The following is a 13,013-nucleotide window of genomic DNA, read 5'->3' as shown; positions in this document are numbered from 1 at the left end:
CTTTCCTTTTTTTTCCTCTGAGACAGTCTCGCTCTGTTGCCCCGGCTGGAGTGTAGTGGTGCTATCTTGGTGCACTCTGCCTCCCAGGTTAAAGCAATTATCCTGCCTCAGCCTCCCAAATAGCTGGGACTACAGGTGCCCCGTGCCACCACACCCGGCTATTTTTTTGTATTTTTAGTAGAGACTGGATTTCACCATGTTAGCCAGGATGGTCTTCATCTCCTGATCCACCTGCCTCGGCCTCCCAAAATGCTGGGAATACAGGTGTGAGCCACCGCACCCTGCCTCCATTCTTCTTTTCTAAGAAGTGGCGAAACCATATTGCCAGCTGGCTAAGCGAGTCTGTCTGGTTCAAACTGGTGGTCTGTTTTCCTTGTTGGGTGAGCTCTTGTCTAATCCTAGAATACTCCTGCCTTGCTTTAGGAATCTTGTCTTGAAAGCTTGATTTTGCTTAAGCCTTTGTCAGGTGTAGTACCCTCACAACCCTGCTCTTTTTCAACTTTCCCAGTGCCTTGTTTTTTTACATAGTTTCTGGCTCCTGCTTTTTTTGTCTGTGTTTATACTTGTTTTTCTCTAGGTGTCAACAGCCTTCCTCTGCTTTTTCCCACTCATGTCCTTATTTCAAAAGACTGCCCCAATCCAAAAATGAAATCAAGGAAACAATTCTATTAACAGCAACATTTAAAAGAATAAAAGAAACATGTTTAACCAGGCAAGTGTGAGACTCCTGGATAGAAAACCACAGAACAGTATTGAAGGAAATTAAAGACCTGAACAAATGGAATGGTCCACCCATGGCTCATGGATTGGAAGATTTAATACTGTTAATATAGCTAATAGGATTTGGATCTGTGTCGCTACCAAATCTCATGTGTAATTGAAATCCCCAGTGTTAGAGGTGGGGCCGGCTAAGAAGTGACTGGATCATAGGGACAGAGTTCTCATAAGTGCTTTAGCATCATCCCCGCTTGGTGCTGTAGTGAGTTCTCATGAGAGCCGGTGGTTAAAAAGTTGCATTACCATCCCCTCTCTTTCTCTTGCTCTGACCATGTGAAGATCCTCACTCCCCCTTTGCCTTCTGCCATGAAAGGAAGCCTCCTGAGGCCTTCCCAGAAGCAGAAGTCACTATGATTCCTATACAGCTTGTGGAACTATGGGCCAATTGAACCTCTTTTCTTTATGAATTACCGAGTCTCATGTATTTCTTTATAGCAGCGTGATACAATGGCAATACTCCCGAAATTAACCTACATATTTAATACAATCCCTATTACAATTTCAATTGCCTTTTTTTTGGGGTGGGGGCAGAAATAGAAAAATGCATTCTAATATATATATAGAAATGCTAGGGAGCCTGAGTGGCCAGAACAATCTTTAAAAGGAAGAACAAACTTACTACAAAGCCACAGTAATCAAAATAATGTGGTACTGGCAGAAAGATAAAACACAAAAATGAATGGAATAAAACTGAACATCCAGAAATAAACCCATACATTTACGGTCAATTGACTTTTTTTTTTTTGAGATGGAGTCCCATTCTTTCACCCAGACTGGAGTGCAATGGCATGGTCTCCGCTTACTGCAACCTCCACCTCCAGGGTTCAAGCAATCCTTCCACCTCAGCCTCCCAAATAGCTGGGACTACAGGCAAGTGCTACCACACCCCACTAATTTTTATATTTTTAGTAGAGATGGGATTTCACTATGTTGGCCAGGCTGGTCTTGAACTCCTGACCTCATGATCTACCCACCTCAGTTTCCCAAAGTGCTAGGATTACAGATGTGAACCACCATGCCCAGCCTGGTCAATTGATTTTTGACAAGGGTTCTAAGACCATTCAATGGGTAAAAGAGAGTCTTCAACAAATGGAACACAGACAACTGGACATCTACAAACAAAGTAACAAACATGGATCCTTACCTATCTCACAGCATATGCAAGAATTAACTCAAAATGGATCAGATCTAAATGTAACAGCTAAGTCTATAAAATCCTTAGAAGGGAAAATAAGTGTAAATCTTCATGACTTTGGGATAGGCAATTATTTCTTAACTATGACATCCCAAGTGCAAACAACAAAAATAGATAACTTGGATCTCATCAAAATTAAAAACTGGTATGCATTGAAGGACACCAACAATTAACTGAAAATACGAGTCACAGAGTGGGAGAAATACTTGAAAATCATATATCTGATAAGGGTCTAGCATCTGAATTATATAAAGAATTCCTACCACTCAACAATAAAAAGACAACCCAACTAAAAATGGACATGGGGGCTGGACGTGGTGGCTCATGCCTGTAATCCCAACATTTTGGGAGGCCGAGGTGGGCGGATCACCTGCGGTCAGGAGTTCTAGACCAGCCTGGCCAACATGAAACCCTGTCTCTACCAAAAAAAAAAAAAAAAAAAAAATACAAAAATTATCCAGATGTGGTGGCGGTTGCTGTGATTCCAGCTACTTGGGAGGCTGAGGCAGGAGAATCACTTAAACCCAGGGGGCAGAGATTGCAGTGAGCCGAGATCAGGCCACTTAACTCCAGCCTTGGCAAAAGAGCAAGACTCTACTTCAAAATAAATAAATAAAAGGACAAAGGATTGGAACAGACATTTCTCCAAAGAATCTGTGAATGTGCGTATATGTAAGTGGCCAGTAAATGCATAAACATGCTCAACATCATTAGTCATTAGGGAAATGTAGTCAAAGCCACAAGTTACCACTTTACATCCACGAGGATGGCAATGGTAAGAAAAATGGATGGTGAGAATGTACGGAAATTAGAACCCTCAGACTCCGTTGATGAGAATCTTAAATGATACGGCCACTGCGGAAATCAGTTTGGCAATGCCTCAGAAAGTTAGAGAGTTGCCATATCGCCCAGTAATTCCACTCCTAGGTACCCAAGAGAATTGTGAACATACATTCACACAAAAACCTGTGCACAGATTTTCATAGCATGTAACTTATAACAGCCAAAAAGTAGAAACAACTGACATGTTTGTCAGTGGATGAATGGGGTAAACTGAATGTGGTCTCTCCATACCACGGAATATTATTCAGTCATAAACACAAATGAAGCACTGGCCCATGCTACAACATGGATGAACCTTGAAAACGCTATGCTGAGTGAAAGAAGGCAGTCATAAAGGGCCACGTGCTGTATGAGTCCATTTATATGACATGTACAGAGAAGGCAAATCCATAGAGACAGAGAAAAAGTAGCTATGTGACTGCCAGGGGCTGTGCGGACAGGGAGAGGGAGAGGGGAAAGATGGCTTATCAGCACAGTTTCTTGTTGGGGTGCTGAAAACGTTCTGGAATTCGGTAGTGGTGATGATTGCATAACTCAGTGAATATACTAAAAACCACTGCTTTGCACACCTTAAAATGGCTAAAATGGTGAATTTTATGTATATTTTACCTTAAAAAAAAAAACACCACCACAAAACAACCCCAAAGGCATTAGTGTTTCTCTACCAGTTTCAGAGACTCAGTAGAGAGAATCTGATTGGTTCAGTTTAGATCAGGGCTAGACCAGATGCAGGGTAACACAGAGCCCTCAGAGATATTAAGGATTTACCCCTTTGGGTAGGGACACAGTGTTCAGACAAGAGGGGTGTGGACTAGGCAGTTGTCCCGAAAGATGTCTACTTTAAGTGTTAAAAAAAATTAGGCTGGGCACAGTGGCTCACATCTGTAATCTCAACACTTTGGGAGGCCAAAGTGTGCAGATCACCTGAGGTCAGGAGTTCGAGATCAGCCTGGCCAACATGGTAAAACTCTGTCTCTATTAAACAGACAAAAAATTAGCTGGGCATGGTGGTGGTGCCTGTAATCTCAGATACTCGGGAGGCTGAGGCAGGAGAATCACTTGAACCTGGGAGGTGGAGGCTGCAGTGAACCCAGACTGCACTACGCTCCAGCCTGGGCACCAAGAGTGAAACTCTGCCTCAAAAAAAAAAAAAAAAAAAAAAAAAAAAAAAAAAAAAAAAATTAAAGAAAATCTTGGAAAAAAGAAAAAATAAATAATCACCCATAATCCTAGTATCTTAATCACTAAGGCTTATATTTCTGCAAATCTTTCCAGTATCTGTTCACAGGTCAACATATTTGTTTAGAGTTGTAATCACTGTGTTTTTGCTGTTCATTTTTTTTTCACTTCCCATCATATCACAAACGTTTCCCATGTTTCTAAATCACCTTCATAATTATCCTTTTTAATGGCTGCATAACATTCAGTTGAGTCTATGTACCATAATTGTTGTAATCACTTTGCCATTTCTGGATGTTCACATAATTTCTAATTATTCTTTGCTATTATGTATAGACATATCTCATACTACAGGAATTACTTTCATGCATACTCATTTTTTTTCTTCACTTGAATTGCCCACATTCCTTAAAACGACCAACCAGGATAAAATTTTCCTTGAAATGTCAAACTAACCAGGCAGCCTAGAAAGAAGAGAGACTCACAAACTTACTGGGGATCATTGGGAATGCAGCCACAATTCCAGGAGACCCCCTTCCCACCAGGGAAGGCCCTGCTTTCTCACTCCTGCTGTTTCTGTCTCTTTCCCTCACTGACAGTGCACTGACTTTGTCTGTGCTATGAATGTGCTGCTGTAGATTTATATTTTCATTGGCGTGGCATCTGGGTTGGTTTGCCTGTCCTGTTATAATGCTACCATGAACATCCATAGACATGCCTCCTGGTCCTAGGGCACACATGGAAGGGTCTTTCTAGTCAAGTTTCTCAACCTTGACATGACAGATATTTGGGGTTGGATCCTTGTTATTATATGGATATTATGGATGCTCAGCAGCACCTCTGACCTTGACCCACTAGAACCTAGGAAGAGTTCCTGGTAAAAAGACATGTACCAAATATGTCTTCCTGCCACTAGGAATTGCCACTCTGGACTAATGCCCCACCTGCTCTTGAGAATCACTGGTCTGGACTAATGGTTTCCAAACCTTGCTGTACTTTAGAATCACATGAGGAATTAAAAAAAAAATTTCACCAGCCTGGGAAACATGGCAAAAACCCATCTCTACAAAAATCACAAAAATTAGCCAGATGCGATGGTACAAGCCTTTAGAGGCTAAGGTGGGAGGATCACTTGAGTCTAGGGAAGTTGAGGCTTCAGTGAGCAGAGATTATGCCACTGCACTCCAGCCTGAGTGACAGAGGGAGACCTTGTCTCAAAAAAATAAAAAGCAATTTGGCCGGGCATGGTGGCTCACAACCATAATTCCAGCACTTTGGGAGGCCAAGCTACATGGATCACTTGAAGCTGGGATCATTTGAGGTCAACCTGGCCAACATGGTGAAACCCTGTCTCTACTACTAATACAAAAATTAGCCAGGTGTGGTGGCAGGCACCTGTAATCCCAGCTTGGGATACTGAGGCATGAGAATCACTTGAACCCGGGAGACAGAGGTTGCAGTGAGCTAAGGTGGCACCACTGCACTCCAGCCTGGGTATCAGAGCCAGACTCTATCTCAAAAAATAATTAATTAAAGAAATAAAAATTTTAATGCCTAGACTGTATCCCAGTCCAATTACATCAGAATCCCTGGGGACACAGTGCAAGCTGGAATCACCTGAAAGCCTTAAAAAAAAAACTGATGCCTGAGCCACACGCCCAGAGGTTCTGATTTAATTGGTCTGGAGGTGGGCATGCAGAGTTTAAAAAGCGAAGCCTCAGGTGTCATGTACAGTCATATTTAAAACCACACAAGCAAATGCCTATTAGTGGAATTGCTGGATTGCAGGCCTATGCTTTACTAAGTAACGACAACCTGTTTTCCAAGGACTTTTCTTTTTAAAAACACGTCTGCCTTCTACCCTCTGCCTATGTCCCAAAACTGAACTCCCCAAGGGCAAAATCTGTGTCTCACTTAACTTTTGATTCCTACTGCCTAACCCAGTAGCTGGTATACGGTAGCTGCTTAATGTATACTTGTTGTTGAATGATTGGGAGTAGTTTATCATTTTGCTGCCATCAAATAAGATTTTGTTGTTGTTGGAACCAATAAGAGAGAAGCAAGATTATAAACAGTGATGGAGTTGGAGTCTTTTGTTTGTTTGTTTGTTTGTTTGAGACAGAGTCTTGCTCTGTCCCCAGGCTGGAATGCAATGGTGTGATCTCGGCTGACTGCAACCTCTGCCTCCCAGGTTCAAGCAATTCTCCTGCCTCAGCCTCCCAAGTAGCTGCTGGGATTACAGGCACACACCTTCCCACCTGGCTAATTTCTGTATTTTTAGCAGAGACAGGGTTTCACCATGTTGGCCAGGCTGGTCTCAAACTCATGACCCCAGGTGATCTGCCTGCCCCGGCCTCCCAAAGTTCTGGGATTACAATGTGAGCCACCATACCTAGCCAAGATGGAGTCTTTTAACACAACACCTCAGACTCAAGCTGAGAAAGGTGGTGCCTATCAGCAAGTTTGAGAACTTGTAGCTGCTTCATTTTTCTTAAGTCTGAAAGAGGAAAGTCCAGCCCTTAGAGAATGATAAACAGCTATGAGGGACCTCCATGCTGTCTGAAGAGGGTGTCAGGAAGCAGAGGCCCCAACCTTGACCACAGGGAGTCAGGGTTGAGGTGGGGAGGCCTGAGCAAAGAGACAAGGAATGCAGATCAGACCGACAGGGTTCTTAGTTTTTGTTTGTTTATTTTTTGGAGACAGTGTTTCACTCTTGTTGCCCAGACTGGAGAGCAATGGTGTGATCTCTGCTCACCACCGCTGCCTCCTGGGTTCAAGTTATTCTCCTGCCTCAGTCTCCCCAGTAGCTGGGATTACAGGCATGCACCACCACACCCAGCTAGGGGGTTTTTATTTTTAGTAGATACGGGGTTTCTCCATGCTGGTCGGGCTGGTCTCGAACTCCCGACCTCAGGTGATCTGCCTGCCTCGGCCTCCCAAAGTGCTGGGATTACAAGCATGAGCCACCGCACCCAGACAGGGCTCTTAGTTACTGGTCTGTGGTTGGCAGAAAGATGTCACCACCGATAGGTCTATGTCCCCATCCCTGGAATCTATGAACATGTTAGGTTACATGGCAAAGGGGAATTAAAGTAGCAGATGGAATTTAGATTGCTAATCAGCTGATGCGGAGATGTGGAGATTATTTTGGATGATCTGGGTGTAAAAAGGAGGTGGAAAAGTCAGATTAAGAGAAAAATATGAAGATTATATGCTACTGAGGAAGACGTAGGGGGTGGGGTAGGTGCTGTAAGGCAATGCAGGTGGTCTCTATAAGCCAGGAAAGAAGGAACAAAGCCCTGCTGAGACCTAGATTTTAGCCCGGTGACACCTGTGTTGCACTTCTGGCCTCCAGAACTGTAAGAGAATAAATGTGTGTTGTTTTAAACCGCTGAATTTGTGGTCATTTGTTACAGCAGCCACAGAAAACTAATACATCCTTCAAGGCTGGCTTTGTTTGCTCCAAAAGGAAATGCAAACGGGAAAGTAATACTTCGTATCAAACTCTGGCCTCTATGAATAGTAATCATAACTAAAGCTTGGTATTGCACTCACTAAGTGCTAGGCATTGTCCTAAGTGCTTCACATCAACCCATTCATTAAACTTTCACAACTCTGTAAGATAGGTCCTGGTTTTTTTTTTTTTTTTTTTTTTTGGGACTGAGTCACATTCTGTTGCCCAGGCTGGAGTGCACTAGTGCGATCTGAGTGCGATCTTCGCTCACTGCAACCTCTGCCTCCCGGGTTCAAGCCATTTTCCTACTTTAGCCTACTGAGTAGCTGGGATTACAGGCATGTGCCTCCATACCTGGCTAATATTTTTGTATTTTTAGTAGAGACAGGGTTTCACCATATTGGCCAGGCTGGTCTTGAATTGCTGACATTGTGATCTGCCCACCTTGGCCTCCCAAAGTGCTGGGATTACAGGCACGAGCCACCGTAGGTATGACTTTTATCTGCATTTTTCACTGATAACTGAGGCACAGAGAGGTTGTGTAACTTGTTCAAGGCTGCCCAGGCGGTCTGGCTGCAGCGTCTCTGCAGCACAACACTGCCATGCTTGTGTTTGGTCACTCAAAAGATTGGTTTCCTTTGAGTAAGATATGCCGCCCTTCTAGATAGGGAAGAGCAAAATCGTGGAGGCAATTCTGTTGGGAAAGCAAGCTCACAATTTCTGATTTAATAACTATAATCTATACAAGTCAATCTCTTGATAACACAGTGTCCTCACCAAACCCTAGTTAGCTTGAAACTGTTGGAGATAAATCCATGTTGTATGGGATGTACTTCGTCATGCTCCTGGGAGCTCCTGCATTGACACAGAAGGTCACTTGTTACTGTGGAGCAAGTCAGCTTCTGCATTGGGCAGTGTGGGTGAAATGCTGCCTTGCTGGTTTATTAGCTATGAAACTCCAAGCAATCTACTTCACCTCTCTGAGTGTAAGTCTCCTCTTAAACAAAACAAAACAAACTCTTCCTTCAAGGATTGGCACTTCAGTGACAGGAGGAAAAGTGTGAGTGTTACAGGAGGCAGAAAGAAATTACTTAGGTAGACAGGGTAAAGAATCCCTGGCAGAAAACTTTCCTTCTAACAAAAAGCAGCTCAGAAATAGCTCCCTTTCAGGCTGGGCACCAGCCTGTAATACCAGCACTGGAGGAGGCTGAGGTGCATGGATCACCTGAGGTCAGGAGTTCAAGACAAGCCTTGCCAACATGGCAAAGCACTTTCTCTACCAAAAAGAAAAAAATTTAGCTGGGCATGATGGCAGGTGCCTATAGTCCCAGATATTCAAGAGGCCGAGGCAAGAGAATTGCTTGAACCCAGGAGGTGGAGGTTGCAGCAAGCCAAGATTGCACCATTGCACTCCAGCCTGGGCAACAAAGCAAGACTCTTAAAAAAAAAAAAAAAGAAAGAAAAGAAGAGAAAAGAAAAATGAAAGGGCTGGATGCCATGGCTCACGCCTGTAATCCCAGCACTTTGTGGATAGTTTGTTTGGTCCTAAGAAATTTGGATTCGATATTACAGCACAAAATGACTTTTTTTTTTTTTTTTAAATCTGCTCTTCTAGTTTGGCTGAAAGTGTAAAATTTAGGCGGGTTGCTCACCAGAGTTCTGTGGAGGGATACGGACAGAGCTGAGCAAGGCCATTCTGCTCTTACCCTGATGTAACGACAGCCCTTAGAAACCAATATTAAGCAGCTGTCCCACAGTAAATGGTGTTGAATACCTACTGATTCTTTAACAGTTTTGCTGAGATACGATTCACATACTGCATAAGTCACCCATTTAAATAGACAATTCAGTGGCTTGTTGTCTGTTCAGAGTTGTCCATCACTAACAATTTTCACAAGTTTTTATTACCCCAAGATGCTACTCCATACCCCTCTGCTGTTATTCTCCAGTTTCCCCTCTCCCCTCCCAGGCTTGATTCAGTCCCTCATCTCTTTCTGTCACTGTGGATTGCCTGTTCTGGACATTTGCAGAAATGGAACCATTCACCACCCTATGGGCCTTTTTGACTGGCTTCTGTCACATAGCAGAGTGTGTTTTGGCTCATCCATGTTGCAGCACGTGTCAGCACTTCACTTCTTTATATTGCCACCCTTGTTTCTTAATCTGTGTTGCTGGTTTTCTACTTCAGGTTCAGGGCAACTACCTCACTGACAGTCAGCTGAGTCTCCAGCCTCTAAAGTCACAGAGTTAATCTTTTTACCCCTCAGGGGAACCAGCCCAAGAAGCAGCTCCAGAAATGGGTCCCTGCTACATGTGTTTATAGTTTAAGGTCTTAGAAACTCAGGCATTCCTTTCCCATAGATAATCTTGGTGCCAAATGTAGGCTATCTTAGGTCAGATGCAGTGGGTCAAGTTTTGGAATGGGGGACCATTCTGGAAGCACAGTTGCCAATATAGGCCCTGCCTGCTGTAGGGAGCAAACCTCCAACCTGGAAAGGTTGGTACCTGTGGGCATTCTTTGTGTCCAGATCCTAAATCAGGGTTCTCAGGTTGTCCCCTCTAACTTACGTGGGCTCACCCCTAGGAAGGGGCATACATAAGAGCTGGCCTTGCTGAGCTGGGATCCTTTTCTGATTCTTGGCAAACACATGTGGCTGTCACATTTCAGAAGGATCTTGTCCTGTTGGCACCTCATGCATCTTACTGGCATAGAGCACATTTCCTCAGTGCTGCCTCCTGGAAGGCCTAACTGTCCCCAGACTGCCCTTTGCAGGGTAGATCATTGAGTAAGTGTAGACACAGTAAACTTCTGGGAACTTGGTGGCGTTCTGGTCAATCTAGCAAATTGAGCAACCACTGTGTGCTGAGCACAGTCTTAAGGTATGGTGCTCCTTTGGGGAAATGCAGAATTAACTAAAGGAGTTACTTGGAATGGTGCTTAGTATATTCTAGATGTTAAAACAGAGCCTTTAGTAAGTGTGAATAAAAGAGACTTACACTTTTAAGCTACAACAGGATGCAGCTGCCAGAATAGCTGGTGTAAGTTTGAACTGCATGGATTGTGAAGTGAGAGATCATGACCCCCTTTGCTGGTCAGGTCACACTTAGATAACACTCACAGAGAGACCACCTGTGGCTTCATCGCAGGAGAGGGACACAGCAGGACAGGGCTTCAGATTAGATCCAATGAAGATGGGTCAAAAGAAAAGAGAACAGTTGGTAGAAGCAAACATATATATATATTCCTTTAAAGATCATTCAGCTGATCAGTCCATCCTGCTTTGGGGTAATTAACAATGATAGCAATGGGATTTTATGTATATTTGCTATGTACCAGGCCCTGTGTGCTAAGGGCTTTTATGCTTGCCTTCTCAGCCTATAAAATAGGAGACTGGGCTACCCATTTGCTAATTTACGTTTATTTGGAGAGATATAAATTCAGGAGCCAGAGGATAGAGCTAAGAAAAATGGATTGAGTGCCCCAGGGGCAGAATCGGCCTCAGTATGAAAGGGACAATCAGAACTGTCCAAGGGGATGAAACAGGCAACTTTAGTGGCTGGCCAGGTCCATGCATCTTGAGGCAGACTTTGATGGGATGTAGATGACCTGAAAGCCTTTCAGTACTCCCTAGCGTCACCTGCCTTGAGGTAAGTTGGGACTAGATATGAGTAAGGGTGGTATATTAGTCTGTCTTCATGTTGCCGTTAAAGATATACTCAAGACTGGGTAACTTACAAAGAAAAAGGTTTAATGGACTCTCAGTTTCACATGGTTGGGGAGCCCTCACAATCATGGCAGAAGGCAAAAGGCATGCCTTACACGGCAGCAGGCAAGACAGAATGAGAGCCAAGTGAAAAGGAAAGCTATGAAACTATCAGATCTCATGATACTTATTCACTAACATGAGAACAGTGTGAGGGAAACTGCCCCTATGATTCAGTTATCTCTCACCGGGTCCCTCCCACAACACATGGGAAATAGGAGAACTGCAATTCAAGATGAGATTTGGGTGAGGACACAGCCAAACCATAGCAGGTGGTGTGAGCAATTCATGAGCCACTTAAGAACACCTCTGAACTCATTAAATGGCTTTGGTATTCTTTGTAAACATGAATGGACTCTGGATGTAGCAGAAATGGGGTCTGCTATGGTAGAGGTAGAGACTTCTTCAGGACATGTGGATGTCTCACTGGCCCAGTTAGTGCCCTCTCTGGGGCCTGTTTGTGGAAGGCTGACTATACTCGATTCTTTATTCCTGGTACTGTGGCTGGCTCCCCAGTGAACCCTACAGTTAGCAGGTTAGGAAATCTACAGGCTTTCCCACCACAGGAAATGGGTGATCCTTCTAGATCAGAGATCAGGCAGAGTTCTGTCTGGCCCTGGAGAGCTTTCCACAGGTAGTCAACCCTTTAGGTGGTAAAAGAGAAATGGCTGTGTGTACTCAGACCCAAATCTGTCAGATTTCCAACATTAAGCGCCGAGTGCCCATTCTTTTTTTTAATTAAAAAAATGTTTAGAGTGCTCATCTATGAAGCCAATTAAAGAAGTAGTGCGGATTTTAAGTTTGAATTTACAGTATTCTTCAAAAGTCAAGCAATGAGAATGCAAGAGAGTCAAAGATAAGTGTTGGGGACACTATTGGCAAACTTCGAGGGGGTGAATGTGGTGATGTCTGGAGCCTCAGAAAGCCTCATTCCCCCTCTGGAGACAGACATGGCACCAAGTTCCCTTCATTTCCTCGATGCTGTGAGGAAGGGGGGTTTCAGCTGAGGTGCTTCATGTCCCCACGAGAAGTCACATGCCACAGGCTGTAGGGTCCATGCAGCTGATTGGCTGCACTTCCCACAGCAGGCACTGGGTGTTGTAGACAGGATGCCGTGTCTTGTGCAGGGAGGCGTGGGGTAGCAACCTCTGAGTCACCTGATGGGAGCGAGCTGGAGCCCATCCTGTCTGGAAATGAAGTTGTCAGAGACTTCTCATAGTTGTGGGGGAAAATCCCACTCCACCATTATGTCCGATTACTGGTACCTGTCACGTAACATGTCAAAGAAAGAAAGGAACACAGACTTGTGTGGTAGAAACTGATAAAGGTGACAGTAACTCTTGGTGCCCTCATGACGTGTTCATACGTAACATAGTCTTGACTAACAGGATGTTGAGTGTCCCATTCTTCCTGCATCAGTCTGTACTGCAGGAAAAGCTCAGGAGCTCTTAGGAGAGTCCAGGCTTAAAGCTCCCTGCTGCTGAAGTGCAACCCCATTGTCCTAGTTTATAACCTTAATGCTTCTTGGCCAGTCTAGAGAGCTGCAGATGTTTCCACCACATTGTTTATGGGGAAGCCATCATTGTAAATTGAGAGTAACACAAGAGGATGCTCGTCCTGGAATCCAACAGAGGTAGTAACTTACCATCACCTAGGACTGAACCTTATCTTAGATAACATTCCTCTTAATTTCAGATAATCAAGTTTAGCTATTGGTTTTTTTAAACCCACATAAAACTGAACATAAAGGATCTGCATCAGAAAAGTTTTATGATTGTAAGCATGAACTTGTTTATCCATT

This window comes from Saimiri boliviensis, chromosome 1, assembly GCF_048565385.1.
Source record: "Saimiri boliviensis isolate mSaiBol1 chromosome 1, mSaiBol1.pri, whole genome shotgun sequence".
Classification (NCBI taxonomy): Eukaryota; Metazoa; Chordata; class Mammalia; order Primates; family Cebidae; genus Saimiri; species Saimiri boliviensis.
Note: the sequence above shows the minus strand (reverse complement) of the source record.